Here is a 16313-nt window from a genome sequence, read left to right as displayed (position 1 = left end):
CCATGCATGGCAGGAGGGAGGAGGCTAGTCCATGGATTCACACAACAGAGGATAGGGAGGAAGGGGATGGGGCAGCAAGCTAACTGTTCAGAGAAGGCGGGTATTAGGAACTTTATTGTTTTTAAAACATTGTGTCTGTGCGAACTACTTAAAATATGAACAAGTATGCAGCATAATCTCACTTTTATTCAGGAAGAAGAGGACGTTTGTGACTGTGACTCCGGGCTCACTTGGCAGAAACACCCCCTGACCCTCCACCCCCTATCGCAAAATGTAATGCCCGTGAAAAGGGTAGGTGAACACAGTGTTATATAGAACATAGTCCTGAGAGCACGATTGAAAATGAAAACTAGATATAGTGTATGGTATAAACTATGCACCAAAAAGTGTGATATAAGATGAACCGGGCGTGAAATATAATATGCAATACATTGTGCGCAATGACAGATTCATTGGAGAGCGCGAGATAGCACAGGCACTAGCGCGTGCTATGCGATATGCGCCTTGGAGTGTAATATGCACAGGGCAGTGTTGTGTAACCTAACTAGTCTCTAAAGTTGTAATATAAAATATGTGCTGGGGAGTGTAAGGTTGCATATGCACTGTGACAAAGATATGGATCCCAGATTGTAATATGTATGGCATAGCACTGTGCGTTATAACCTAGGCATCGAGAAAGGCACGTTAGATGGGGCAATATAACCCGTGCGAAGACAAGTGTGGCATGACATATTCACGGGGTGGTGTTACAGTGCACATGGGCTAGAGAGTGTCATAGCATATGCACTAGCTAGTGGAATACAACACAGAGGTGTGTGGCACACGGCAGGCAATGGTGGGTGTAACACAGCATTGGGCTCTGTCAGGAGCGCGCTGTGACTCTCAAGTGATGTTCGTCCCCTTTCCAGAGAGTAAAATAAAAAGTATTACACATCCGGCAGTGGATGTGTGTTTTATTAACCGTGAGGGGGGTTTCTTGCATAGTTTTGGTCGAATTTTTGTCGAATCCCCTTTGAATGGCTTGGTGTGCATGTGTATTAAATGTGCCCGTCAATAGCTACCCAAGTTTGTATAAATAAACGACAAGGGTGTCTACCGGGATTAGGCACGGTAGGGCATCAGACATGTCAGAGCTTCACTAGTGGTGTAAATACATTCCACGTGGATTCATTGCATGCATAGTCGCCTTTTAATGAATATCACGCAAATCGTCATGGTGATAGGTACGTACGGTTTGTCCAGCATGTCCTAGGTGTGTCTATAAATATATATTTTTTAAAAATAATAAAAAACAGTGGCCGGCCCTGGGGATTGGGGTCAAAAAAATATAATTAGGAGACTGGCCCTGGGGGATGGGGTCATCAGGGCCAATAAATTAGAATAAGAAGGGGAACCAAACAGCCCCCCTTCTTAAAAAACTAAAATAAATAAAAGACTGGCATTGTGCCGGAGGCCATGCCCCCTCCGTGCAGCACTCTGCAAACGCGCCCCCAACAGGTATCTCCAGTATGCGCCAGGGAGCTGCGCTGCAGCCAGGTGTTCTGAGGTCAAGCCCCTTTTTACACCTCTCTGCAACGCAGCTCTGTGGCGCTTACTGGAGGTACCTAGTGGTCTAGTTTGACCCTAGGGACCCTTAGGATTCAAGGGGACTTAATCTCTCAACTTAGAACAGCCACAGGGCGCGTTTACACAGTGGTGAAGGGAGGGGACGGGGCCTGAGGTGACGTGTGCAAACACGCACTATGGCACGTTTTAAATTGGGGATATAATTTCCCTTCAATACTGAGGGCCCCTGGGGGCTAACTAGCCCACCAAGTGCTTCCAGTAAGCGCCACTGAGCTGCATTGCAGAGAGGTGGTCCAGGCCGTGCCACTTTTTACACCTCTCTGCAACGCAGCTCTGTGGCACTTACTGGAGGTACCTAGTGGGCTAGTTGGACCCCAGGGACCCTCAGGATTCAAATGAACTTAATCTCCCAACTAAAAATGGACACAGGGTGTGTTTACACAGTGGTGAAGGGAGGGGACGGGGCCTGAGTTAACGTGTGCAAAAACGCCCTGTGGCCTGTTTTAAGAGGTAGTTTTAATCCCCATGCCCTCTTATATACTAGGGGCTTACAGAGGAGGTCATGCTAATCACAGGGGGACCCCAACGCATAATGTTCCCTAGTGTATGTAGGTGTTTTCACTGTATTCTAAGTGTCTTTTAACATAGCACTGGCTCTAGGACTGGTTAGTCAGGCTCAGTTACCACCAGTATCCGTCTGAAAAAGTTGAGGGTACAGGATGATTTTGCAACAAGGCTTCTTTCTGCTCTTCTTTTTGTTCTTTCTGCACGTTATCCTTCTTCCTGCACTTATCTTCGTATTTGAGGACTTCTGTTGCTTCTTTCTGCACTTCTTTTGTTTCTTTCTGTGCATTTTTTCTTCTTTCTTCACATGTCCTATCTCTGTAGGCATAGTTAGAAATTAGCATTTAAAAAACCTTTGAAATTCACAGAAAAAACCATAGGTTTCAGGCACGTTATAGTTAGGAATTAGCATTTAAAAAACCTCAGAAATTCACTGAAAAAACCATAGGTTTCAGGGGTGTTATAGTTAGCTGGACTTTTCACTTGTACAAAACCATTGAAATTCCCCCGTTATAGTTAGTTCAGCTAACTATAACTCGGGCGCCCGCAATGCACTGCTGATGACGTCACATATTACATCACTCATGACATGGTCAGTGACATCACTCATGACATCACTGATGACATCTCAAATGACATCACTGATGACATCACTGATGACATCATCCTTGTGATAGAGTGGCAGACCTCCTCTCACCCTAATATAACCTTTGATACACACATTCAAAAATAGAGACTAAAATTTTCAAAACAATGGACATACCAATACCAGTTACAACAACCTCTTCAGTAATTCTAAGATCCACATACACATCCACTCATTCACCAACAGTCCTATACAGTCACTCATACATGTACTCACTCATCATATGTACTCATACACCTATACATCCTGTTACACAATGCCACTCATCCATAGAGTTACTCACACACATAGTCACTCATGCTAATAAAGAATCAAACATACATTTACTTGCATATACAGTTATACACACACCACCATACTTACTTCTACGGAAACTTACACATACTTAGTCTTTTAAACAATCACTTATAGAAACACATACTTATTCATACAGGAACTCTTTCAATCTCTCACTCTCACATATACTCACATATATACACCAATAGTCACATATACTAGTTTAAAACATATGTAGTTACTCATAAAGACACTATTGAGACAGTCATTCACTCACTAACACACCCATACACACACTCATCCACCCATACAGTCCTGCACACATGCTGTGTTCAACACATACAAACAGTGAGTCACTCATTCATGCACCTATGCACTACGTAATACCCCCCACCGAACCATGCAGACACTCAGACTGATACTCAAAAAAACAACTAATAACCTATATAGACACCCATGTAGCTACTCACCAACCCATGCAGCCACTTATACACAAAGTGAGAGACTGATACAGATATTTACATATTTAAACATTACTCACTAAGCCATGTATTCACTATGATACACTTAATCAGTCAGTTACACAATCAATTTTTCAAAAACAAATCATCCATTTAGACACTTATATACCCATTTATTCTTCCATCGACCTTGAGATATACATATATAAAACATATTTAATTTTCAGAAAAACACACATTCACTGGATGATGTCATCAGTGATGTCATCAGTGATGTCATTTGAGATGTCATCAGTGATGTCATGAGTGATGTCACTGACCATGTCATGAGTGATGTAATATGTGACGTCATCAGCAGTGCATTGCGGGCGCCCGAGTTATAGTTAGCTGAACTAACTATAACGGGGGAATTTCAATGGTTTTGTACAAGTGAAAAGTCCAGCTAACTATAACACCCCTGAAACCTATGGTTTTTTCAGTGAATATATATATATATATATATATATATATATATATATATATATATATATATATATATATATATATATATATATATATATTTATATTTATATTTATATATATATATATCACAATAGTCTTTATCCTCATTCTTTGAAAAAGACATATATATACATCGACGAAGGACGTCAGGCCGAAACGCGTTTGTTAAGCTATGGGACGGTAATAAAGTAACCTGATATTTACAGACTCGAGTGTGCGCCACACTTTGTTGCTACAGAGGATTGGAGGAATATATATATACCACTGCCTCCTGATATCCACAAGAGAGAATTGATCTTTATCAGTTCATAAGAAAATTGAGATTACAGAAATGGTATAAACTGAAGGTTAAAAATTCTGCCAATACCAACACTTTACAATGTCCTATTCCTGCTACTGAAACTATTAATGAAATTGAGACCTTAATTGCACTAAAAGAACTGGAATATGATTCATCCGAGACACCTCCTATAAATGCACAATCTTTGGGTTTTGAGGTGAACTCAAGCTGTCCTAATGACTTTAAATCCAAATCTACTTTTAACCCCGCCCTTCCACCTTGTGGTATTGATAGTTTTTGAAACCTTGGTCATTAATGATTTGAAGGTAATGGCAAAGAGAAACAATCATTGGCGGCATGACAATTTAAATAAGAAATAGAGACTGGCAGTAAAAACTTTGCAGTCGGATCAGAGTATAGACATCCGCCAATCTGATAAAGGGGGAAATGTGATTATTTTAAATACAGTAGATTATTTGCAAGAAGGTATGCGTCAGTTACAAGATCATAACTGTTATGAGGAAGCATCAAAAGATTCAGTTGAGAATGCTAACTCTGTTTATCATGGTATGCTCAAATCATGGCACATGCAAGGTATACTTGAGTGGAATGAATATTCATATCTTTTTAACTGTTCACCGACAATAGCTATCTTATATATTTTGCCCAAACTAAATAAGGACCCATTGAAACCACCAGGGAGACCCATAGTGTCCTCAATGGGTTCACTATTAGGAAAAACATCTAAGTATATTGATTTCTTTTTGCGCCCTTACGTTGAGATGCTACCATCCTATGTAAGGGATAGCAAATACTTTCTGAATAAAATCAAAGAGGTAGTGTGGCAAGACAGCTTTTTATTGATAACATTGGGTGTGTGCAGCCTTTATACATCAATTAAACATGTGGATGGTATTCAGGCTTGCAGACACTTTTTGACAACACACTCTATTTCCTTTCTGCAACATAATGAAATGTTACTGCTGATGATTCAATTTTGTCTGGAAAACAATTTCTTTATTTTTAATTAGATGTTTTTTAGACAGAAACAAGGGACTGCGATGGGCACTTGCTTTGCTCCCAGTTATGCCAAGCTCTTTATGGGGTGGTGGGAGCAGCAGGTGCCCAAAGCCTTTACACAATATGCCAACCATGTTAAAATCTGGTTGCGATATATTGATGATTTATTCATTATCTGGCATGGCAGTCGGTAACAAGCCTTAGATTTTGTTTCAACCCTCAATGAGAATAGGGAAAATCTAAAGTTTGAAGGCAGTATGAGTGACACCAGCATTGAATTTTTAGATCTACAAATAGAAGTAGTAAAAGGTAAGATAACATCTAAACTTTATCATAAGAAAACTGCTGGAAACACATTATTAGTATACATGCTGAAAGTGGACACCCTAGAGCATTGATTCAAAGCATCCCATATGGTGAGTTCCTTCGGGCTCGAAGGAACTGCAGCTCTGATACTGATTTCACAAATGAATGTGAATGCATGATGGCCAGATTTTTGGATAGGGGTTACAATGCCAAAGCCGTTTGTATGGCATGCACCAAAGCTTTAAATTTGGAAAGAGAAATGTTGTTAGCTCCCAAACTCAGTATTGAGGAAGACAGTACCATCAGATATGTGACTACATATAACTCAAGTTCTCAAGCACTGAGAAAATGTTTAAAAAATCATTGGGGGGTTTTGAAAACTGAAACAACTTTAGATGGAGTTTTAAATGATACACCTACCTTAACATTCAGAAAGGCTAACTCCCTGAAAGACAGACTATGTAAGAATGAAGTGTCCCTCACGAAACCTCACAATTTGGAGATTCAAGGCTTCTTTACGTGTATGTCATGCAAAGCATGTAAATTTAGTTCTAATGTAAAGAAGGTTCTATATCCAGTGACAAATTTGGAAAGAAACATAGAAAAACATTTAACTTGTCTTTCAGATTTGTGTGTGCACATACTAATCTGCCCATGTGCCAAGAAATATGTAGGCAGTACTATGTTCCCTGCGAAAAAACATATTTTGGAGCATATGAGGGCGATCCAAACTAAAGACAAATTATCGCCTGTGGCACGTCACTTTGAGGAACTCCATAAAAGTAATCGCAATCTATTATGTTTTTTTGTGATAGATCGGGTCCTCCCGACTTGTACAAGTGGGGATAGGATACGTAGATTACGCCAGTTGAAATTCAACTATATTTTAGAGTTGGATACTAAAATTCCTGGGGGCCTCAATTCTGAGGAAGAACTGTCTTGGTTTCTGGGGGATTAATTACCCTATTACCCAGATGAATCATGGTTGAGGTTAACATTAGTAGGAGCTTCGATTGTCAATAAGAGGATAAATATCTAGGCAGAAATGGCATTTCCTGATGTTTCAGGTTTTGAAAACTTTTGATGAAATCCTTTTGTAAAATATGCTAATTTCGGAGTCTGAGAAACAATATTGTTTTTTATTTATTATTTTTTAGTAGACTGCATTCTGTATCCAATTTTTTAATTTCACATGTATTTTAATTGCACTTTTCACGTTTCAATATGCACATTTATCTTGCTTAGGCTGACATATTCAGTCACAAAATTTGAAATCATGGGAGTGGACTTAGTCTTTTCTTTTCTCTCTCTTTTTTCTGTGTTTCCTGATTTCCAGATGGTGGAATAGTTTGGCGTGAGGTTGCTGTGATGAATTTACTTCCAGTTGCACTAGGACTTATAAAGATATGTTTGGTTATGTTTAGTAATTAGCCCACTGGGGCACAATTGGTGATAAAATTGGATATCAAGCATTCAAGTTTCTAGTGCACTATTGTTCTGAAGTGATAATTCTCCACTGGGGATATAATGCAAATTTTGTATATGAATCAATTATCATATTATGCTGGGCAAGAATAGATATGAAGTAAATTGTTGTTCATGGTAACAACTGTCACGCCTTTCAGCTTACATTACTGCGCAAAGGATAATGGCAATTCAGTTATGTTTACAAAGATGGTCCAACTGATAGATATTGTATTTGGGCTTATGAATTTTGGTAAGGACACATTATGAAGAACAATGAAAACATTATAAAAATCCAGAAATCTAATGAACTAAAGAGATAGAATATGTAATATCTTTCTCTTCGAAAAAGACATCTCATGTATTTTTCTGTTCTTCTCTTTTCCTTTCTTTTCACATTAGAAATGTTTATTGTCATATTTTTTTAAGATTGGATATTGGATTATATGCCCTTTAACAAATGAAGATTATATTCTCACAAGCTGTCCTAAGAAATAGAACATATTTACGAAAGGTTCCAAATAACTGTTATTTGGTGGTAGCAGATATAAAGAAAACCTATTACATCATGGCCGACAATTAGAAGGTCTGTGCGCTCATTATGTTAGTCGACTGTTTGTTTTCACTAGAGGCACGCTTTACGTGATTTGTCATTGTTTGTATATATGCATAAAGAAAAAACAAAAAATTACCCGTGATCAAGGCGTTGTACGCCAAAACACGTTGGGTTTTGCGGCTTGAAAATAATGATCCTTTCCAAGCACCTGGATCCATGACTTCGTGGTATTAATTTACTCTGGGGGGAGTGTGCGTGCGTGTAAAGTGCAGTGGTTTGGAGTTTATACGAGGTTTCCGCGAACCTCGGTGTGCACTGCTGCGCTGTGTCCCGGTTGACAAAACGAGATGGCGGCAAGATATATATATATATATATATATATTTTTTTTTTTTCTTTCTTTTTTTTTCTCCTCCGTGCTTTGGTAGCTGCCACCACTTCACCTGATCAGCGGGTGCGTCGTCGAACGCGGACCACCATAGCAAGGTCCGCTTAATATTTACGAATGCCTCGAAAAACAAGGAATGACAACGCCGTGTTCTAGCTAAATTTCATTTATTTTAAGTCAGCTGGTCGAACGCATTTCGCCTGACCTGCAGGCTTGATCACCAACAGTTACTTCAAAATAATTCAACCATTTTGAATGTTCGTGCTCGTGAAAAGTCACGTGATGTGACTACAAACTTGCATTAGACGAAAGACTGGTAGTTTCCAACATGATTACAGAAATGCTACATTCTATATGTTCATCGACAATTGCCCAATATTAACAAAATATTATCACATGATAATAAGAAATGTAGCACTCATTAAACATTTTACGATTTTAAAAAAAATGCATTTGTTACAAATCATTATCACGTTAGAGACCACACAATTGGAATAATTACATCAGCGTCTTCCACCTCATTATAAAGGCAGGGAGACCATCAGGACCTGCAATACTGCTAACAACTTAATAGCGTTTTTAACTTGATTGCACAAAATTAAACGTACATTCAAACTGAATCTAACGCCAGGCTCGATAGAGACCAAGAATGTGTAGTTATACCTAAGTGGGTTATATTAGCATCCGTGGATCCACATGCTGGATTCATGTGTCTCTAACTGAATTTCTCTAGATATTCAATACTATCACGCCCCAGTGGGCATTTACTAATTATTCAATACCAGTCTTATACTCCCTTTAATGTGAAAAAATGTAAAAATAAGAATAAAAAAAGCAAACCAGTTAAAAACAGATCGAGGAGGGTGCATACTAATACTTATTTTCATTATAATAAAACACAATTTAGTACTTATAAATGTGTAATCAGGTCTTCTTCCATGTTCAGACCTATTGGGGTACGTGTATTGAGTGGCAAAATATAGCAAGACTCACGTTTTCTCAGCTTTTTCTCTCGATTACCCCCTCTGGCATTTGCCGGGATGCAATCAATTACAAAGTACGATAAACATTGTTCATTCTTCTCATGATGTGACTCAAAGTGGCGTGCCACTGGATACGTCCTATCCCCATTCCGTATTGCCCTTAGGTGCTGCAGCTCCCTCTTATGGACCAGATGGATTGTGCTGCCAACGTACCTCATGCCACAAGGGCATTGTAGTACGTAGACAGCATAATCTGTTTTGCAGGAATAGTATCCTTTGATCTGTTTTACTCTTTTCAAGAGCCCTAAGGGATAAGTGGCAGTATTTTTACCATAACTACAGGCCTTGCACTTAGTGCACTTCACAAAACCTTCTTTTCTTTTCAGCCATGTAGTTGATTGGCTGCTCTGTCATTTTTTAGTTATCATATTGTTAACTAGCATCTGTTTAAAAGAACGTGCTTTTCTGAATGTAATGGCAGGTTTTTTCTGTACAAGTTTACCTAAAAGCGGGTCATTACGAATTAGATGCCAGTGTTTGGATAGAATGCTCCTCACTTTACCATGATGTTTATTAAAGGAGGTGATCATTCTTTATTTGATTATTTTTCGTCTGTTGTCGATTAGTCTTACTTCAATTGTCCTTGAAAAGAATATCCTCTCTGGATCTTTTCTTGGCCCTTACAATGGCATTTTGGATATTGTCCTCTGTGTAGCCTCTCGCTCTAAAGTGATTTTGTAGACAACTGAGTTCTTTGTTAGACACTTCCTCTTCACTGCAATTACGTATTGTCCTTAAGCTCTCACCATAAGGAATGCTTTTCATAAGGTTATAGGGGTGAAAGCTCGTTGTGTGAAGCAACGTGTTGATTGATGTAGGTTTCCTGTATAACTTAGTATGTAATTATGACTCTTTAACATAGATTGTTAGATCCAGGAAGTTCACAGAGGTATTTCTGACTGTGCTTGTAAACTTTAAATTTAAATCATTCACTTGCAATTTTTTAATAAAATTGTGTGCTGACTCTTCAGTCCCCTTCCATATAATGAAAAGGTCGTCGATGTAACGACTCCAATGCAATACATTTTCTTCCCATTCTACCTGATACTTGACCCGGACCACCTGCTCCTCCCACCAGCCCATATGCAAATTAGCATAGCTGGGGGCGAAGCAGATGCCCATTGCTGTACCGCAAATCTGATGGTACAGCTCATCATTAAAAAGGAAGAAATTGTTTTTTAAACAGATGGAGATCATGGATAGCAACATCTGTGTATGTGACCATAATTTGATCGGATGGTTACTAGGAAAATGTTTGGTGGCTTTTAGGCCGTCCACATGACTGATGCTGGTATACAAGGTGGAAACATCAATTGTTACCAGCAACAGGTCTTGTTCCCAGGCAAGGTCATAATCTTTTTCAGGAAATCTCCCATATCTTGGATATAGGTGGGGAGTGCTTGTACTAAGGGACACAAAAAGGAATCTATGAATTTGGAAGTATTTTCAAAAGCCCCTCAATTTCAGAGATAATCGGGCATCCTGGGGGGTTCTCAAGGCTTTTGTGTACCTTCAGAATTAGATCAAATACTGGCACCACGGGGTTGTCAACTTTTAAAAATGTAAGTTCCTCACGCGTAATCAAACATTGGTTGTACCATTCATACAATTGTTCATTAAACATCCTAAAACTATTGTGCATATATTTTTCCGTGATTTTGGCATAGTTACTTCGATTATTAAGTTGTTTGTAAGCTTCGGTGAGGTAGTTGGGCTTGTCCCACAACACAACATTCCCACCCTTATCGGCATTACGAACCACACAATTGTCATTCGATGCTAATTTAGAGACCAAAGCAGAATATTCTTTTTCATGCTGTGTCAAAATGTTATGTTTCACGCTTGTACATTTCTCTAAATTCTTTAAATCTTTGATTACTAGATCATTGTACACATCAACTGAATCTTTCATGTTTAAGGGTATAAATCTAGAAGTAGGTTTAAAGTTTGTGGGGTCTCTACCACTAATATCAATTTCCTGCTGCCTTGCCATATCATGTGCCTGGCTGACAGATATTTGGGTGTCGACAGTCTCGAAAAGAGAATTTGTCTCTGAAGAGATGTTCTCATTGATGTTAGGTATGCCAATGTCACTCACATTATCCATTCGTCTTAGGTTAAGTAAAAGATCCATATCGCCCACTGAAAAACTTCCTGGGTGTGTGTCTCCCAGAGATGCAGTTTTTGATGTCGATGTTTCTTTATTCTGATTCAAGGTGAAGTGTTTTTTTAACTTTAATGTTCTTATAAACTTAAAGACGTCTACTCGTGTTTTCACGTAATCAAAATCCGCCGGTGGACAATATGACAAGCCCAGTCCAAGGATGTTTTTTTCTTTTTCCGACAATACAATATTCGTCATGTTGATTATTGGAGCTTTACTTCCCTTTGCGTCATTCATTGTTATTTGTTGTTCTTTGCTTTGCCGTAGTTTTGCCCCCTTGCGCCTTTGTTGCCTCTGCCTCCTCCTAGTATTGAATATCTAGAGAAATTCAAGAAATTCAGTTAGAGACACATGAATCCAGCATGTGGATCCACGGATGCTAATATAACCCACTGGGGTATAACTACACATTCTTGGTCTCTATCGAGCCTGGTGTTAGATTGAATTTGAATGTACGTTTAATTTTGTGCAATCAAGTTAAAAACGCTATTAAGTTGTTAGCAGTATTGTAGGTCCTGTTGGTCTCCCTGCCTTTATATTGAGGTGGAAGATTCTGATGTAATTATTACAATTGTGTGGTCTCTAACATGATAATGATTTGTAACAAATGCATTTGTTTGAAAAATCGTAAAATGTTTAATGAGTGCTACATTTCTTATTATCATGTGACAATATTTTGTTAATATTGGGTAATTGTCGATGAACATATAGAATGTAGCATTTCTGTAATCATGTTGGAAACTACCAGTCTTTCTTCTAATGCACTAAGTTTGTAGTCACATCACGTGACTTTTCACGAGCACAAACATTCAAAATGGTTGAATTATTTAGTAGTAACTGTTGGTGATCAAGCCTGCAGGTCAGGCGAAACGCGTTCGACCAGCTGACTTAAAATAAATTAAATTTAGCCAGAACACGGCGTCGTCATTCCTTGTTTTTCGAGGCATTCGTAAATATAAAAATATATATATATATATATTCAGAACAAAGGATGTGTGCAAGAATCATGTTCAGAACGGTGGAATCCAATTGAGGATTTTATTATGTTGCGGTGAAAACTACGAGTCCCAGAAACTCTTCTCGTTGATCACGCCCACTAGGGGGCGGTACCTATTTAAGGACTGTTAATGGAGGGCTCCTTTCACTTGCAAATCTGCCTCTTTGAACATTGCCCGGGAGCCCGTGAACAAGGAGCAGGAGCTACGAAACGCGTAGGGCCAGTATAATAGACGAGCACCTTGATGTCCGGTTTTGCAAGAATAAAGGAACGCTGCTTGAACATGCAGATTCTGCTGGTTTTTTCAAGTGTCGTCCTTTAAGGTGGGATACCTTGTGGTGAATATATATATATATATATATATATATATATATATATATTCAGAACAAAGGACGTGGCACTCTGGAACTGGTTTTGGCTTACATTTATTATTAGCAACCTCCACAAACCACCGCATTTCAGCCCTCTCACGGCTTTTCTCACGGTCAGTGAGTCCTTTGTCTATTACACTTATTAATACCCACTATTTGCCATAATGGTGCATTGTGGGATCTGTAGTGTGTTTTTGACAAAACTTTGTTAACAATTAAATAAAATTAAAATAGAAAAAGGATTAGCAATTTACGTTAGGTTTAGAATTACATTATCTTCATGATGTTGTTCGTATAATGAAATCTTAACATTATTTGCAACATTTTTATAGCTATGGACTGGGCATTAATAGTGCACCTATGTAATACATTATTGTTTTCTATACTTCGGTATAGTACCGGTATGTTAAACCCAATTTCTATTACATGGTGACTTTGTCCTGTAGTTACAGATTTTATGTCCTCTTGTTTTGTGATGTAGTACCAACCAGTCAACACTTTGGTTTAAAAGCAATATTTCTCACTATTTTCTTTCAGTAGTTGGTATAGTACATATTTTGCCATTCATGATTTAAATATTCGCTTAGTCAATTTTAGAGATTGTAGCTCTGTTCCTTAAAGATGTACATAAAGTTCCTCGTCATTGTTGATGCCTTTCGGGACCTTTGTTCTGAGACTTACAATGTATCTGAATTCTGTTTGTCGCAGTAATTTTGTTCGGTCTCCTCCTCTTTCTACGGCCGGTATCATGTGACTGAGAGTTCAAGGTTGTCTGCACCCAACAACTGCCATCATTCTTTGGAAGGCCAGTATGGAAAAATAGTGTACAGAACAGATGGGAACTTTGTTGAGTGAAGAGAGTGCACAGATTAAGTCATGTCACCTTTGAGGACTGTTTACTATGTGGCTTATATGTATTTACTGTGATCTATTTATTCAGACCGTTTTATTATTAACAATGCAGATTCAAATAGATGCATAGGCAGCTGTCCCTAAACTACTTAAGGTTTCATCCACACGGAAGTACCACACCACCAACACATGCTAGGAACAGTTTGAAGAAAAGATAATATTTTAGTGGAGACTAGCATGAACACTAGAGCAACAATATTTGAATATGTTAATTCTTTTTGTTCATGCACACAATGTGTCTAAGTATAAAGATATGGGTTTCACAGCTGTGCTGATTCCTTAGTTCTGAAAACATATTTCCAGATGGAAGGTATATAAATCTAGGGCAGTTGTGCCTGGCACCAGCTTTAAAGGCTGCAGTCTTCCTGCATCCGTATGTCAGATGACCTTAATAATTGTTCACGTAAAAGGGCATTAGGTAAATAAACAGTGCAAAACTGTCATACATACATATACTCTCCAGACTTTCAGATAAAACTTGTTGAGAAAACAACATCCCATTGGCGGTAACAGTTAAAAGTTTCGATATTACTTTGAAAAGGATTAATGACAAAACCAAAGGTTGTTATCAGACACTTATGTTCCCACTCACAGACCTACTCAGACACTCATGCTCCTACTCAGAGACTCAAGCACTGACTCACAGACTCACTCAGACACTCATGTACCCACTCACCAACCCATTCCCACACTCATGCATCCAGTCAAAGACCCACCAGACACTCACGCACCCACTCATAGGCCCACTCAGACACTCACGCACCCCCTCACAAATCTACACAGGCACTGACACACCCACTCACACAGCCATGTACACACCCATACAGTCACACACACTCTCTCACAGACCCATACAGCCACTCACACACCCATTCACCTACTTATACAGCCGCTCACACACCCACTCTCAAAGGTTACAAGTTACAGTTGAAATTCACTGAAAAAAACGAAGATTACAGGGACGTTAGAGTTAGGAAATAGAATTTTAAAAAACATGTAAATTCATTGAAAAAAACAAAAGTTACAGGAACATTATAGAAAAAACCTTAGAAATTCACTGAAAAAAACTAAAGGTTACAGGGACATTATTGTTATGCTCAGATTTCACTCATACAAAACAAGTGAAATTCAGAAGTTATAGTTACTTGAGCTAACTATAACTTATGCACCTGCAATGCACTGCTTATGACCTCACATATTACAACACTCATGACATGGTCAGTGACATCACTGTTGATATCTCAAATGACTTCAATGATGACATCACTGATGACATCATCCACACACACACACACACTGACACACCCATACAACTGCTCACATACCTACTTACTCATTCACATATCCACTCACATACTCACTCACACAACCACTCACTTACACACACAGCCACTAGCACAGCCACTCATTTACCCATACACCTATTTTCACAGCCACTCACTCACTCATACAGTCACTCACACAGACACTCACACCTCCATACAGCCACTCACACACCCACTCACTCACCAATATAGCTATTCACATACCCAGTCACCGACCCATACAACCTCTCAACAGAGCCCATCCACACAACCACTTACTTACCTATTCACACATCCATACAAGCACTCACATGTCTACTCACTCACCCATACAGCCACTTATACAGTTACTTTCTAATATAGCCACTCCCATACCCACTCAGTTAAACAAACACCCACTCAAACAGCCACTCACTCACCCATACAATCACTCACATATCCCGTCACTCACCCAAAGAGCCACTCAAATACCCAGTCACTCACCCATACAGCCACTCACTCACCAAAACAGCTGCTTACATAGCCCCTTATACACTCATACAACCACAAACACACCCAGACACTCATGCACCCAATCTCACACGAAAACCCACAGTCACACAGCCATGAACATAATATATGTTAGAAATAGTTTCACTCATTAGTAGTACACAAAGTATACTAGTTTAACTTTTGTGCTACCTTGGTATATATGTTTAACAGTGATAAACATTTATAAAACACTCACAATTACTGAATGATTCCATGAATGATGTCATTTGGCATGGCATGAGTGATGTCATTGGCAATGTTATGAGTGATGTAATATGTGAGTTCATTGGCAGTGGATTATAGGGGCATAAGTTATAGTTAGCGCGGGTTACTATAATTGCTCAATTTCCATGGTTCTGTACGAGTGAAATCTGAGCCTAACTATAATGTCCCTGTAACATTTGTTTATTTCAGTGAATACATATACATATATATATATATAGATAGATAGATAGATAGATAGATAGATAGATAGATAGATAGATAGATAGATAGATAGATAGATAGATAGATAGATAGATAGATAGATAGATAGATAGACAGACAGACAGACAGATAGATAGATAGATAGATAGATAGATAGATAGATAGATAGATAGATAGATAGATAGATAGATAGATAGATAGATAGATAGATAGATAGATAGATAGATAGATAGATAGATAGATAGATAGATAGATAGATAGATAGATAGATAGATAGATAGATAGATAGATAGATAGATAGATAGATCAAATTCACATTAGTCAAGGATGTTTTCAGGGAGCAACATACATAATAAAATAGTATATGATGTACATTATAACATAGCAAGTGTATTTGTAAAGTGCACGTATCACCCAAGGGTATCAAGGCGCTGAATAACAGATGCTTATTGTTAACTAACTCAATGGTGCTCATTTTATCGACTCCCGAGGGAAGCAGTTCTATGTGGACCTTCTGGGATTTGAACCTAGTTAAAGTG

The sequence above is a fragment of the Triturus cristatus genome, chromosome 5_1 (genome assembly GCF_964204655.1).
Source record: "Triturus cristatus chromosome 5_1, aTriCri1.1, whole genome shotgun sequence".
In the NCBI taxonomy this organism is placed as follows: Eukaryota; Metazoa; Chordata; class Amphibia; order Caudata; family Salamandridae; genus Triturus; species Triturus cristatus.
The sequence above is the reverse complement of the archived record's forward strand: the minus strand, read 5'-3'. Positions refer to the sequence as shown.